Source organism: Gracilinanus agilis, chromosome 4 (genome assembly GCF_016433145.1).
Source record: "Gracilinanus agilis isolate LMUSP501 chromosome 4, AgileGrace, whole genome shotgun sequence".
NCBI lineage: Eukaryota > Metazoa > Chordata > Mammalia > Didelphimorphia > Didelphidae > Gracilinanus > Gracilinanus agilis.
In genome coordinates, this window is record NC_058133.1 from 66,170,870 (window position 1) to 66,187,924 (window position 17,055).

Genomic DNA, 17,055 nt, shown 5'->3' on the forward strand with positions numbered 1-17,055 from the left:
TCTGTAAATGATCATGTCTGCAGCCAAAAAAAGTGGCTTGAACCTGTCCAACTTCTTTCCATTGAGCTATCAAGTTTAGGAAATCAGCAGCTTTTCCAAGAGAAGTTAGGAAGACTATATCATAAGGATGTGGCCCTTATTGCTATATTTTCTCTGACTTAGAAAAATAGCAGTCCTTGATATAATTTCTTCTGGACCTAATAACAAGGAATTTTGGTCTTTTTTCTCTGAATATTTCTGATAGAGGTACCCATTTCCAGCTTATTTGTTTATACTTACAGTTGATTAGGTCACATTCTACCTATAATCTCCTTTGTTTAAAAAAAAATCCCAATTACTCTCTAATTAAATATGGCCACAGCAATGGATGGACCAATGCTTAGGAAAATAAGAGTTAACTCTTCTCCTATAAAAATTTCTCCATATAGGAATTATCACTACTAAAGAAGAAATATTATTTTAAAAGAGTATTCCTAAGCCCCTTTCCACCCACTTTCACAGTGGCTATAAGAAATATGCTGTTGCCAACTGAGTGGTGGAAAGTCACTTTTAATTACCTCTTTCCACTGCTTTTGATTTTGGGCCCAACTGATGGCGCCAGAGGCTGAACCACAGTAAGATCTACAGGCCCCCAATTTGCCAACCAGAATCTGTACAGCTTATAACACTTTCTCACAGTGTTTTTATGATGAGACTTAGCAAAGAATTTAGCCCAAACTGGGATGGATTAGGAATTAATTGAAAATATAGATGATCCTAAATAGTTGAAGGTTTAGATTTCTGAGAAATAGCTATCAAACTGCACTTTATTGCCCATATGAATTTTGAAACAGTCACACATTTATATATACATGCCCACAAACTCTCATGTGTTTTATAAAATATATATGTAAATATGTGGCAAAATATTTCCCCCTGAAAAATGTGACATTCTTTAAACTAAAAAATTCAAAGTTCTTTGGACCTTTCATGTTGTCTCAGATTGGATTTCATCATATTCAACTGGAAAAGTTCATACCATATAAATACATGCATTCCAATGATTTTAAGTAGAAGGTACAAGCCAGATGAAAGTTGTTTTTTATAGCAAGAAAGTATTGATTATCCTACTGATAACCAACAAATGTAGAATTCATTAGTCTAAATAATATAGACCTAAAATGATGAGCTGAATTAGGAAAAGATAACAAGATAATTATATTAAAATAGGGAATAAAAATTCTCATTCAAGACTACTTGAAGGAAAAGACCTTCAAACTCAATTCTCAGTCTTATGAAAAGACACCAAATAAAGACGTTTCTAGTTTAACTGTTTGAAAATGTTTGTTTCTCAAAAGTGATGTTTTCTCAGTTGCCTGAAGACTTCCTATTTGAAGTCCCTTTAAAGAAGTTGAAATAAATATGCTAGAAAAAAATAGTAGTTGAATGAAAACCATTTTTCAGACAACTGTGGGTTAAGAGCTCCCCACATGAATACTAACCACAGTTCCTTTTCTGCCTGCTAATTTGGATTCGAGGACATTAGGGTGATAGTTCATCTGACTAGGATTTCAAAATATAGAGAGAATATAGTAAATGTAACTATAACTCAATTATCTGTGCTTATGGGAAATCACATAAGTCTAAACTGTAGAAGAAAGTTTACAATGTTCATGTTAGCCATTAGCACCAATTTGCTTCATCATACTTATTGAAAACAAAGTTATCTCTCATTCTCTTTTTCCTTCACAACCTCGCTCATTATACACATTTGCTAAGCCTAGCACTTGCAGTATAATGAATCAGTAAACATTTATTAAATATCTTTTATGTGCCAGGCACTATACTAAATACTGGGGTTAAAAAGAGATATAAAACATAGTCTCTCTTCTTAAGGAGTCTACAGTCTAATGAGGAAGATAACATGCAAATTATTAACAGCACTATAAGAAGTAATTGACAGAAGGAAGACACTTAGAACATATTAGAGAGCGGCCGGGGAAGACTTCCAGTAAAAGATGTAATTTTAATTGAGATTTAAATAAAGCCAGGAAGGGGAAGAGTTCTAGGTATTGGGAAACAGTCTGAGAAAGTGTCTGAAACTGAGAATTAGCATGTCTTGTTTATGGAAGGCACAGGAGGCCAGCATCACTGGATCTAAGACTAGATGGTGAAGTATAAGCAGTAAAAAGACTGGATAGGTAAGAGGAAACTAGGTTATGAAGGGTTTTAAATGACAAATAGAGCCTTTTGTATTTACTTTTGGAGGAGATAGGGAGTCACTGGAGAATTAATTGGAAAGGGGAGAGACTAAAGGCAGATAAAACTACCTAGCAGCTCTTTCAATAGTTCAAGTATAAGGTGATAAAGGTCCACTAGAGGTGAGAGGGAGGGTGGCAATATCAGAGGAGTGAAGGTAAGATTGAATTAGATATTGGGGAGGGAGGGGTGAAATAGTGAGGCATCCAGGATTTTTCTAGGTGGTAAGCCTGAGGGCCTGGGGAAAAGATTTGCCCTCTTTTTGCTGTGTGTCCTTTGTTTCTAAGAGGACCAATGATATCAGGGGTGATATTTTGATTTGTTCATTAATGGATTTAAGTGAGGCAGAGATGCACAAAATCATTAGCCTCACTCTCTCTTTTGGAGTCATCAAAATCCACTGGCAAAACAAAATTCTGGACAAGTTGTGATGGCTGGGGATGCAGTGGATGACCTTTGCATATCTTCTGTTTGATCAAGCTCTAAGCACTCCACAGTGCCTGTTCAGCCACCTTATTAGCAATGGGAACCAATTGTTCTTATCCACGCGTTCCACCAGGGGAAGTCTTCACATTCTTGGGGTAGACATCCCCCTAACTCACCGATGGGTTTGAGACCAGTTGGTTACTCTCAAAGATCAAATGAAAATTTGGGGCAGGATAGATAGATTTGAGAATCATCAGCATAAAGATGGTAATTTAGACCTTGGGAATTTCCAAGAAAAGTTGTTTATAGAGAAGAAGGGCCAAGACAGAACCCTTTGTTTAGAGGGCATCATCTGGAAGATGATCCACAAAAGAGACAAAGAAGGATCAGTCAGATAGGTAGGAGAACTAGGAGAGAGTTAGGGTCTGGAAACTTAGAAAGAAAAGCATATTAAGGAGATGGTGATCAGTAGTGTCAAAGACTGCAGAAAGGTCAAGGTGAAGAATGAGAGAAAATGAAATTGTGTTTGGCAATTAAAAGATCACTGGTAACTTTGGAGAGAGCAGTTTTGGTGGAATAATAAGGTAGGAAGCCACATTGTAAGAGATTAAATAAGAGGAGGTACTTATTGTAGAGAGCCATTTGGAAGAGTTTAGATAAAAGGGCAAAAGAGACATAGTAAGTACTGGGGATACAAAAAAAGGTACAGTCCCTGCCCTTGCAGAAGTACAATCTAATGTGAGAGAGAACATGCAAATAAATATATACAAAGAGGGATAAATAGTAAAAAAATGAATAAAGGAAAAGCACTAAAATTAAGAAGGATTGGGGAAGACTTCTAATAAAAGGATTTTAGTTTGGACTTAAAGGAAGTCCCAGAGGTCAGAAGTTAGAGCAGAGGAGAGAGGATGCATTCCAGGCACAGAGGACAGATGAAGAAAATGCCCAAGAGATGGAATATCTTGTTCACGGAACAGAGAGGAGGCCAATGTCGCTGTATGGAAGAGTATATATTGGAAAGTAAGGTGTAAGACTGGAAAGGTAGAAGGGAGCTAGGTTATGAAGGCCTTTGAATGGCAAGCAGAGAATTTTATATTTTTGGTCCTGGAGGCAACAGGAAGCTGATGGAGTGACTGGACTTAAGGAAAATAGCTTTGGTGGTTGGGTGGAGGATGGATTGAAGTGCATAGAGACTGGAAGCAGGCAGATCAACCCACCAGGAGGCAATTGAAATAGTCTAGGCATGAGGTGATGAGGATCAATACAGTTAGGTGATGAAGGCCTTCACCAGTGGTAGCAGTGTGAGGAGAGAAGGGGAGATGTTGGAGAAATACTGCAAAGACAAAATCAACAAATTTTGGCAATAATTGGATATGGTATGGGGTGGGGGCAGGGTGAGAGGCAGAGAAGAATCTGGGATGACTAGTAGGGTGGGACTCTGAAGGATTTATGGGACAATGTTGTCACCTATAGTAATAGCAAAGGTAGGAAGGAAGAAGGTTTAAAGAGGAATATAATGAATTAGATTTTGGATGTATTGAGTTTAAGACATCTCTCGGACATCCAGTTTGATGGCAATTGGAGGTTTGATATTGGAGATCAGCAGAAATTAGGGTAGGATAGATAGGTTTGCGAATCATCTGTAGAGAGGTGGTAATTAAATTCACTTTAAAGAAAACTTCATTCTTTGCAGAGAAAATGTAAACACAGTTAAGACCTGAGCAGCTCTGCCTTCTTTCCTGTCGATATAACAATAATAGCAATAATGATAATAATAGCTAGAATCTAAGCAGTACTTTTAAGATTTACAAAGTACTTTACAAATGTTTCATTTATCTCTAACAATGAACCTAGGTGGTTATGATTATCCCCAGTTCATGGAAGAGGAAACTTAGGTAGAAATTAAATAACTTACCCAAGGTCACAGAAGTACTATCTTGTCTTGGATTTGAACTCAGGTCTCCCTGACTCTTGGTCCAATGCTCAGTTTCACCATTTACCTGTTTGTTAGTGTCATCATTCTATCAATAGTGAATAGTGACAATATCATTCTTTGATTCTCTTGTTTTCCTTAATGCAACTGGGGGAAAAACTTTCCACAAAACCCAACAAAAAGCAAAGGAGTTTGTTTTTTTCCTCTTATATTTTCTTGTTAACCTCAGCCTTTTCCAATCTTTTCTACTTCTGGAACTTTTCACTTCTGGAATCTTACCATTCTCTTGATTTTTTTACCTGCTTTTACCTCCATATTCTTTTATCTTTTAAAAATCTAAATTGATTGGTCAATTCCTTTGGCATACACCTCAGTCTTTTATGACACACCCTTTTTTCTTCCTTGAAACTATTTCTCTTTGTGTCTTCAAGAATGCATTCTCAAGAATTTAACTTCCCGTGCTCACTTTGGCAGCACATATACTAAAATTGGAACAATACAGAGAAGATTAGCATGGCCCCTGCGCAAGGATGAGACGCAAATTCGTGAAGCATTCCATATTTTTAAATGACCATTCTACCCAAATTAATTTACCTATTTAGCGCCATACCTATCAAACTACCAAAAAACTTTTATTCTGAATTAGAAAAAACTATAACAAAGTTCATTTGGAATAACAAAAGATCAAGAATATCAAGAGAAATAATGAAAAAAAAATGTGAAGGAAGGTGGCCTAGCAGTACCAGATATTCAACTATACTATAAAGCAGTGACCATCAAAACAGTATGGTACTGGTGAAGAGACAGAAGGGAGGATCAGTGGAAAAGACTTGGGGTAAGTGATGTCAGCAAGACAGTGTATGATAAACCCAAAGAGCCCAACTTTTGGGACAAGAATCCACTGTTTGACAAAAACTGCTGGGAAATTTGGAAAACAATATGGGAGACATTAGGTTTAGATCAACATCTCACACCCTACACCAAGATAAATTCAGAATGGTTGAATGACTTGAATATAAAGAGGGAAACTATAAATAAGTTAAGTGAACACAGAATAGTATACTTGTCAGATCTCTGGGAAAGGAAAGATTTTAAAACCAAGCAAGAGTTAGAGAAAATTACAAAATGTAAAATAAATTATTTTGATTGTATCAAACTAAAAAGCTTTTGTGCAAACAAAAATAATACATCCAAAATCAGAAGGGAAACAACAAATTGGGAAAAAATCTTTATAACAAAAAACTCTGACAGGGGTCTAATTACTCAAATATACAAGGAGTTAAATCAATTGTATAAAAAATCAAGCCATTCTCCAATTGATAAATGGGCAAGGGACATGAATAGGCAATTTTCAGATAAAGAAATCAAAAGTATCAATAAGCACATGAGAAAGTGTTCTAAATCTCTAATAATCAGAGAAATGTAAATCAAAACAACTCTGAGGTATCACCCCACACCTAGCAGATTGGCTAAAATGAGAGAAAGGGAGAGTAATGAATGTTGGAGGGGATGTGGCAAAATTGGGACATTAATGCATTGCTGGTGGAGTTGTGAAATGATCCAACCCACTCTGGCTGGCAATTTGGAACTACGCCCAAAGAGCTCTAAAAGACTGCCTGCTCTTTGATCCAGCCATACCATTTCTGGGTTTGTACCCCCAAAGAGATCATAGATAAACAGACTTGTATGAAAATATTTATAACCACACTTTTTGTGGTGGCAAAAAAATGAAAAATGAGAGTATGCCCTTCAATTGGGGAATGACTGAACAAATTATGGGATATGCTGGTGATGGAATACTATTGCACTCAAAGGAATAATAAACTGGAGGAATTCCATGTGAACTGGAAAGACCTCCAGGAATTGATGCAGAGCGAAAGGAGCAGAGCCAGAAGAACATTGTACACACAGACCAATACACTGGTAAAATTGAATACAATGGACTTCTATACTAGCAGCAATGCAATGACCCAGGACAATTCTGAGGGACTTATGGAAAAGAACGCTACCCACATTCAGAGGAAGAACTGCAGGAGTGGAAACACAGAAGAAAAACAACAGCTTGAACACATGGGTTGAGGCGGACATGATTGGGGATGTAGTCTGGAAACTACCACACCAATGCAACTATCAACAATCTGGAAATGGGTCTTGATCAATGACACATGTCAAAACCAGTGGAAATGTGCATTTGCTATTGGGAGTGGGAGGTTGGGGGGGGTGAAGGGGAAAGTAAGAGCATGAATCATGTAATCATGTTAACTTTTCTAAAAAATAAATATTATTATATGTCAAAAAATAAAAGAATTTCACTTCCCTTCTATGGAATTTTGGCCCACGGGAGAGTTTTTCATTAACTTCACAGCATCCTTTCAGCAACTCTTCTCACCGAGTTGATAAACTTTTATAATCCTGCCCATATAAAAAGTCCCAACCTAGATAAAGACAATTTATAAGATTTATGGTACTTTCTCCAAATGATAAATTATTTTACTTTTCAAGCTAAATAAACCCAATTCAATAATGAAAAGTTTCCAAATATTGTGACCATACCTTTAAATTACTAAATTCATAATCTAATAGCATCCAGATTAAAAGAAAATTGATTTTCTAATAAAATTAGGAACAATTATATCGCTTTCTGGTTATATTTCAAATAAAGAATATTACTTGAACAATAATTTCTCAAAAATCACAATACAAGCAGAATTAGAACATTAACTAACATTAACTTAAACTCTCAGATGTATTTTTAAAATATAATGCTAAACAATGCCACTCAAATAACATCAATTCATTTGAATGCATTTCTGAATCATCTTTCATAGAAAATCCTTGTGTTCATCTATCATTTGGCATTTTATATTAATCACATTCAAAAGCCAGCATAGAGTAATTTTGAACACTTTTAATTTTTATTCGTGCAATTTCTAAGCATATTACTTTAATGACAAATATCAAGTGTATTTTGCATTAATTTCTTTAAAAAAAACCCTTACCTTTAGTATCAGAACTGACACTAAGTACTGGTTCCAAAGCAGAAGAGCTGAAAGGGCTCAGTGGGGTTCAGTGACTTGCCCAGGGTCACATAGGTAGAAAATATCTGAATCTAGATTTGAACCCAGAACCTCCAGTCTCCGGGTCTGGCCTTCAACCTACAGAACCATCTAGTTGCCCCTGAATTAATTTCTAATCTACCTGAGTGGGTCAAGCAATGTAATTATGTGAAAAGGAGAATAGATCTCACTCTAAGTGAGGTTACATCATACTTTAGTTTTAGGACAAATTCAATCAAATCAAACTTGGATTTACAATCATAAATGTTATTCAAAATCTTATCACAAGCTAATAGTACCTCAGCTTTCCTTTAAGTCAGTTTCACTGATTTCTGCCAACGGTCTCATATACTCATCACCCTCTTCTGGAGCTCATAAATCTCTAAAGATTAGAATATATAATTGCTTACTGTCATTTATTTCTATGGTTTCTAACTAGTGTATGCCAATATAAAGAGTATAAAGTTATAGAATGTTATTACAATGAAGTTTTCCCACAGATAACAGTCTACACTTGGAATACAGATAGCAGACACTTAGTTGTGCTAGAAATAAAAAGATCTCACATTTGATGACAAACACTGAAAAAATTGTTCCTATTTTCCACGCCAACTGAGATTGTCAACTTTTTGAATGAACTACATCTCTGTATCTTATTTCATAATCATCTAGCTAGTATCTTTGCATCTTTTTATCATTTCTTAATAATTTTGACAGTCACAACCAACTTCTTTTCCTTTATATAAACTTTATAACATATTCTTTTTCATACTAACCTCCTAATTATTTAACCAATTTGTTTTACTTGCCAATTTGTTTTATTTACTTTTTTCTTCTTTCTAATTTCTAATTTCTCCTTTTCCTTCTTTTTTGGATCCTTACTCAATGATCCTCTATAATACTCTTTAATGCTGCTTTTACTCCTTCAAAATCTTTTATAAAATTTGGAAGTAGGCCTGGAACCTGGAGATGGTTTTCTTTCCAATTTTCCTCAATTTCTTCTAAATAACTCCTCCCCCAAATCAATCTCTGATCTTCACAAATGCAACTCTCCCTCCCCCTCCTCTCCAGTTACTTTCACAATTTTTTTTCTTCTTATATAACCTGAGACATGTAATTTCCTCTCCTCTATTGTCCTTTTTCTCACATGTACTAATAGCTTGATTGGGCTAGTTCTCCTATGTTCCTCTACATGAGGACAAGGGGAGGAAGGAGAAAGAAAAAAACACATTCATATAGCAAATATAATATTTTTCAAGCATTTTAATGAGTGCTTTTTACAGATATTATCTTATTTGATCTTGACAAGAAAACTTCATAGTAATAATCCCCATTTTACAGTTAAAGAAACTGAGACAAACAGGTTAAATAACTTCCTCAAAGTCACACAGCTAATAAGGGAAGTTGACACTTCTTGACTCTAGGGCCATCATTTGATTCACAGCACCTCCAGTTGCCACCAGTGCTAAATCTATTATCCTATGTTCCTTCAACGAAACTACCTGAATTATAGTGCAAATGATATACCAAACTATCCAGAGATTGCTTTGTAGTTAGACAAAATAATAACAGTTCATTTGGATGAACAAAAGATATTGTTTCATTTTGTATTTTGTTTAGAAGAAAAATGTAGTCTCATAAACCTCTCGATGTTATTTTTTGTTATTGCTTTATCCAAAATTATTATTGAAGCTCACTTTTTCCCCTTTCACTTTGCAGCATGACTTTCATTTATTTTTCCCATGTGTCCTTTATGTAGTAAATTCTGTTTGCTACTCTATTCTGATCATCCTTTCTATTTCAGAATGAAGTTTATACCTTAATATCAGAACTCAGAATTCTCAAAACTTTGATTCTTTCCATCAAATTCTAGTATGATCTTTACTTCCCAGAATAAACTAGATTCCTCTTTTGTTAATGTTTTTTCCTACTTACTTGCCAGTTCCAGATAGAAATAAAATCTTGGAATTCATTACCTACCATTTTTCTCTCATACTTGCTATACCTGCTTGTTGGGAAGTTCTTTACCTCTTTACCAAATTCTTCTTGAATGAAAACAGTACTATTTCATATTCCTACCATGAAACAGTTCCTAATACATTCACTAAATAACTTTAAAACATGGAATCTGCTCCATGATATTCTGCTAAGCTCTAAGTTCCATGAGGGCTGAAATCATGTCTGATGGAAACATATCTCCCTCAATGCTCTGCACATGGAACTCAACAACTGTTTGTTGAATTGTGTTCATTTGGGCTTTCATTTCTAATTTATTTTCTGTTAGTTCTAGAAATCTTCTTTTCCTCAAAAAAAAAACATATACATATCAGAAATCTCTATAGTAAATTCATTACTACTGGATTTATCTAAAAAGAGATGATCTATTCTCACTTTTAAAGTCTCTGATCTGGGATGTTCTCACTTAGATACTATCGTTACATCAATTTCTCTTGATTCCTGTTTCTGTATTTTGAGGTTTCCCCTTAGCTCTGATCTTTTCTTCAAGAATGCTTAAAACTCTTCTATTCTATTAAAGATTAAGGAATATTGAAGATGAAATAACCTTATTATATTTGAACATTCAAAGGAACCACTACATGATGGAAGTCCATAGAAGAGACTAGTGTAGCCATCACCACAAAGGGGATCCTTTGAAAATATCCTCTCCAAACAGATAAAATATGGTCCAAATTTTGATAGGGAAATTTTAAAAATCACAGTGAATCATTTGCCCAGTCCAGCACAGCATAGACAAACTGGGAGATTTGTGGATGCTGGAGACAGATTAGACCACAAACATTCTCTATGTACTAAGGAATCCAAAACCCAGAGAGATGATAAACCAGGGCAAGAGGAGGTCCCAGATCATCTTGCTATACCATTAGACCAAAGGAAGGTTATTACAGTAGGGATGAGAATGAACTGGAAACTTTGTTGCCTACTACCCAGTTCTGGGACGCAGACCCAAGACATTGAGGTGACCTGAATGGGGCAGTGGTGTCTATGATCAGGGATGTCTTGAGCTATATATATGAATAAAAAGGAAGTTCAGAAGACAGAAATAGCAGCAGTGATGTGCCCCAAACCAAAGGCTTAGAGTTAGATCTCATTTCTAGCATCTTGCCCAACCTATAGAGACATAAATAAGGCAGGAATCCAAGAACAGAGGGGAGCCTACAACTGTGCTGTTCTGAGCCAACAGAGCTTTCCAGATGGCTACTAGGGACAGAATCCAACATTAGTTTAATTTGCACAAATCCAAAACCAGGTCAGAATTTAGCAGAGTTCAAAACAGGTAGGGGGTGGATAGAAACTAACTTTGTCCTATACTAGGCCACTTTGGAAGCACTGAAATCTTTCAGGTCCTCAACAAGTCTCTAAAATTCTGGGATAGCACAACACCCAATACCCTCAAGAAAACATCAACAGAACCAGCCCACACCTTCCTTCCAGAAGTATTCTAGATACTAACATTAAGTTTGAAGTCAGGAAATAGACTGGAAGAATGGGCAGACAAAAAAAAAAAAAAAGAACTACATCCCAGTGAGCTATTATGGTAGCAAAGATGCTCAAGATAAGTGCAGAAGAGAAAAAACTAAAACACTGATAAGCAATGCCTCAAGAAAAAAAAGTGTAGCTTCAGCACAAACTCAACTGGATTTCTAAAATACACAAAGCAAAAGTTTTTTTAAGACTTAAAAATGTTTATATATGTTGATTGAGAGAACTTCTTAAATTAGAGTTAAGGAGGAAAGAATAAAAAAGGGGGTTAACAGGTTGGCACAAGAGGTATAAAACTATGTCCAAGCAACAATGTCCTTGAATATTAGAATGGACTAAATAGAAGCCAGTGACTTAATGAAGCAACAAGAAATATTAAAACAAAGTAGAAGATACTGAAAAATGAAAGAAATTTAAAGTACCACAGCAAAAAAAAGTGACCTGGAAAAATAGATTGAAGAGGGGGGAAATTTTTAAAAAATCATTGTACTATTTCATGCTATGACCAAAAAAAGAGCCTAGACATCCTTTTGTTCAACATTTTTCAGTCATGTCCAACTCCTAGTGACCCCATTTGGAGTTTTCTTGGCAAAGATACTGGAATGGCTTGCCATTTCCAGCTCATTTTACAGATGAGGAACTGAAGCAAACAAGGTTGAGTGACTATCTCAGGATCACAGTGCTCTGAGGCAAAATTTGAATTCATGAAGATGTCTTCCTAATCCCAAGCCTAGTGCTCTCTCCATTGTGGCACCTACCTGCCCAGATATCCCATTTTAAGGAATATTAAAAGAAACTGCCCATATCTTAGAACCAGAGGTCAAAGTGGAACCAGAATCCACTAGCCAATTCCTGAAATAAACTCCAAATGAAAACTCCCAGAAAAATCATAGCCAAAATGGAGATCTCTCAGGTTAAACTAAAAAAATACTGCAAGGATCTGTAAAGAAATAATTTAAGTACTGAAGAGCCACAGTCAGGATGACTAGTGATTTAACAGCTACCACTAAAAAGGAGCTGAGAACCTGGAATATGATATTCCAGAAGGGAAAGGAACCTCAACTTTGAGTAAAACTTTGTTTAATGCTACAGGAATAAAAAAATAGACCTTTAATTAACTCAAGAACTTCTGGGCATTCCTGGTTAAGGACCAAAGTTGCAGAGAAGTTTTGGAGTTCAAGCATAGGAGTGAAGAGAAATATAAAAAGATAGAGAACCTAGACAGTAGAAAGGGGAAGTGATTATTCCTAAGTATTTGCTGCATTGGTACAGCTAGAAGATTATTAAAATTTATTCAACTTCGTTCCTTTACCAACTAAATTTTGTAGTTTCCTCACCTACATGGTAATTTCTACTGTATCCCCTCTTCTGAAACTCTTTTTCACTTCTTTTGAGAATTCTTTTTTCCAATTAACATTTTATTGTTTAAAACATCACTATCTCTTTCTAATAACTCCTCATGACATCCCCCAATAGAACTGTTTATTTTAAGTAAATAGATCAGTATATTGGCCCTTTCTTATGACCCATGCCTGACTTCTCTGTATTTGTCCACCATGCCTCTGCCAAGTGAAGGGAGGAGGTATGTTTCACTTCCAGTCTTCTGGAGTCTGTATCGTGCATTACGTTGATGAGAGTTCTGATGTGTTTCCATGATTTTTTTTCCTTTGTGTTATTATATTTATTGTGTAAATAGTTGTCTTGGTTCTGCTTACTTCATTCTGCATTAATTCATACAAATCTTTCTGTTCTTTTTTTCCCATCTAACCTTAACAAATGTCAAGAAAGAAAAAGAAGGGGGCAGGGAGAGAGAAAAAGAGAGAATTTCCACATATGGAGAAGAGTATGTGCTTAATTGTGGATCTTTATCCCAAGTAGATTATTGGTTTCATTGATGTAATAAATTTAACATTTTCAAAAAATAAAGTGTATTGTCTGAAATTGGCTATAGTAGATTATTTGAGATCTTAAAATATGGAACTAGAAATCCCTTTAGGGATTTTACAGAAGAGGAAACTGAAGACAAGCAAGAATAAGAAACTATCCCAAGTCACATGGGTAGCAGCAAGCTGTGATTTGGAATTACCAAACTTATATTTTCCAAATTTAAAGCTAAAGCTAAATACCAAATCCTTAACAGACTATTTTCTACCACATGACTTAATGGAATAGAAAGTGAGGATGGAGCTCTCTTTGTAAGTTAGATTGGGTAAGTAGTAGTTATACCTCTGGGACAAATTAACAAGAATAGAGAGAGTTATATAATATCATACCAATGATTCACTAACATGTGAATAGTTGTTTGATATTTCTAGTGATATTTAAAACAGCTTTATAGTAAAGACCAAAATAACTAAACTGATCTCCATTCTGCCTCCTTAAAGTGGTAACTTTAAACATCTCCTAATTTCCATTACAGATCCAATCACTTTTTTCTCAGTGAATGTTTTTGTATGTTTACAATTAATTTCAGTATTAATCATAATCTACATTGAGTTTATAAATATGTGAAAGTATATCAGTTGATTATTCTATTTCCAATGAGAGTATCATTAATCCTTCCAGTTACCTTCTACCCTCCAAGTCATTCCTGACTCCTTGCTCTCCTTTACCCCAATATCCAATAAATTATGAAGTTTTATCAAATCTACCTCCATTATATCTTTTGTAGCCACTACATTCCCTCAGTTCACATAACCAGCACTCTAGATTAAATCTTCATCATTTCTTGCTTAACCGACTGCAAGAGCCTCTTACTTAGTCTCTTTTCTTTCAATGCCCCCCTCACTACATGTTGCCGCCAAAATCATATGACTAACTCCCTTGGTCAAGAAACTTAAATACTCTAGAAACAAATGCCTATACCTCTATTCGTAAAAGCCTTCATACTATGACTCTAACTTGCTTTCCATTCTTATTACATATGTACTATACTCTCCTTCTAAACTGCTCTACTTGATATTCTTCATACTATTTTCCATGTCCTATCTCCATGCCTTTATACAAACTGACCCACATTCCTACCATGCACTTTGTCCTTACCCTATAACCTATGGCTTCCACCAAAGTTCAAGTGCCACCTCCCCAAAGACTCTTCTGGTTCCTCGCAATTGCTACTATTTCCTTTATGAAAAAAATTATCTTGTATTTATTTGCTTTGAAGATATATATTTGTGTATGTTTGGGGTGAAAGGGAACTTTCCATTCCATGTAGCATGGGAGTGTCATTGTGTAGCTTGAAGAGAAGCAGAAGAGATATCTATATCCTTATCTCTCTCCCTGCCCTTCTCCAAAAGAAACTAATTCTTTACAGAAAGGGGAAACAGGAAGTGAAGGGCCAAAGCTCAAGCACTTGCTAGAATTATATATCTGCTCACTTAAATACTATTAGTCTAGGGTGGGAAGTTTTCAGGTCCAGTCTAAATTATGATCATTGTTTCCTGGGAACAGATTATTAATTTTGTCTTTTTATCTCCAGAGCCTGGAAAGAATGAATTCCCTCCTCACAACAGATAGAGAGAGAGAAGAAGAGTGAGAGAGAGTGAGAGAGAGAGAGAGAGAGAGAGAGAGAGAGAGAGAGAGAGAGAGAATCCAATGCAATCCAATAATTATTAAGCAAAAAGTGTGTTAATAGTATTTTATGATAGAGGCTAAACCATAATCATGCAAGAAAGCCCCCAAATCCTATGTTATAGACAATCCAAAAATATGATTTCTATCTTATTTTTAAAAATCTAGAGAATTTGCATAATTTCCCAGCAGCCTATTCTCAATGTTTGCAAATTCTCATTTCTGATCTAACTTTATCTTAAAAGTTTCCTCCCCTTCAATATAAAAAGTTGTTGAAAAATTGAAACCCAAACCTATTTTATACAAATAATAGATTATTAAATTTATAAATTGATCTTTTTTAATATAGCATATTTATTTCACTATTTCAGTGGATTTATGATCTCACTGAAATGTGGTGGATGTCCCCTTCAAGTGGTGTTTGCCAGCACATTCATACCTTTTATCATGTGTGACTTATCTAAATTATCCTGGATATCCTTACAGAGAGTTCTTCCAACATAATAAGTGTTATTCTCTATGTTTCTAACTTATGCAAATACCAGTAAAACCCACAAGTTATCCCTCACTCTCACTTCATGATTGATACACCATCTATTCACTCATACACCTCTATTATGGTATATTTTGTGTAATTCTTTGTACGCAGTTCTTCCTTGATAATCTGTTAGAACTTATTTACACCTAACATACATTTTTCCATTGCTGTTTAATTGACTTTTAAGAGATCGTGATGTTCTATGACCTGTGGTCATACAGCATCAATGGAAGAATATTTATTAGTGTTAAAAAGATGTGTTTTGTTTCATTGAGAACCTCAGGGTCATTAAAAGTACTGCCCTTTCACAAGTATAATTCAGACTACTTTCTTCCTTCCTCTCAGTTTTAGGCTTTGGTCATCATGCTTCTCTTTATCCAAAATACAAGAAATGATTGATCAGATCTATGGGTCTTCTGTCATCTGTCACATCAGAGTATGGAAACTAGACATTCTTCATTCACTGATTTATTTCATTATGTAGATATTTAGGGATAAATCTTTGATTGATGATAGATCACTTAAGAGACACTGTGGTGCTCTGGGATTTGATCCAGTTAGCACATTGTCATCTCCAAATAAGTTTAGTTGGAGAACTTTAACAGCAAAGAATAATTCTTCCATTTAGACTCTGTACTGAACAATTTCCTGACAGGGGTCAGCACTTTTGGTGAACACGGGTGTCCCAGTTCTAGGTCATACTTCATATTAATCAGCAAATGGCTACTAAAAGCACTATGATACCTTTTGCAGGATATTACCAATTGAATAGGTAATGCCTTGGGGCAAGCAGTCAGGAGGTACAGTGGATAGACCACCTGGACTAGAATAAAGAAGACCTAGGTTCAAATCCAGCCTCATACACTTACTGACTATGGAGCCCTGGGCAAATCACTTAATCCTGTTTACCTCAGTTTCCTCATCTGTAAAATGAGCTAGAGAAGGAAATGGCAAACCGCTTCATTATCTTTGCCAAGAAAACCCCAAATGGGGTCACAAAGAGTCAGTAACAAATGAAAAACTACAAAAATAGGAAATGTCTTATTGGAATAGAATCTTTAACATTTTCCCACCACTAATTCTATTTTATGCAATAAACTTACTATATTAATTCTCTACCATCCTGTTGCACAAGATTTTAAATATTTGTTTATATTCTAAACTCAATTTGTTCTTTCCTGTAGTATCTCTGTACTTAATGCAATCAAGCATTTGTTGTTGAAGGCAATTTCCTAATCTTATTCAGATTCCTCATTGATTTACATTAGTTAAATTTCATCCTTGGGAAATTATGATTATCTATATCATATGTGTATTTTTTCTGTTACCCATGTGAGAATGGAATTGCATCTTTTGCTCATTTAAATGGGACTGGTTGATATTTTCATTGTTTGCCATTATCATCTCATTCTTATTTTCTAATACAGCATTGATTTTTATCTTTTCTCTAACAAGCCCTCTGCTTGATGCATATAATATACATAGGTGATGCAGCATATTCAGAAATGTCTTACACATCTTAAACTAATTGATTCTTATTTGTTTTATTTATGTTATATTTATTAGTTTTATTTTGTATAATATAATTTGATATGTGCTTCTAACTCTCCTCTTTAAAAAATGTAATGAATAGCTATAGATATGAAGCTTCCATGTAGACACATATCTTTGGGTGTTTTTTTTTGTTTGTTTTTAATCCTGAGCTATATTTTTCACCATCCTATCTTAGTCCTCCTTTGAATTAAAATTCACTGAATAAGTGAAGTATATGTTAATTCAAACAAGAGGAACTA

At 35.1% G+C, this 17,055-nt stretch overlaps 1 protein-coding gene and 1 non-coding gene across 5 annotated transcripts in view; both read left to right on the plus strand.

Annotated features, from left to right (window-relative positions):
* The window catches only part of DNM3 (dynamin 3), a 612,108-nt gene that overhangs the window by 512,040 nt on the left and 83,013 nt on the right, over window positions 1–17,055 (plus strand). The window lies entirely within an intron of this gene.
* On the plus strand, window positions 5,056–5,162 carry LOC123248078. The gene has a single exon (XR_006506184.1). It is a non-coding gene; the product is annotated as a U6 spliceosomal RNA (small nuclear RNA).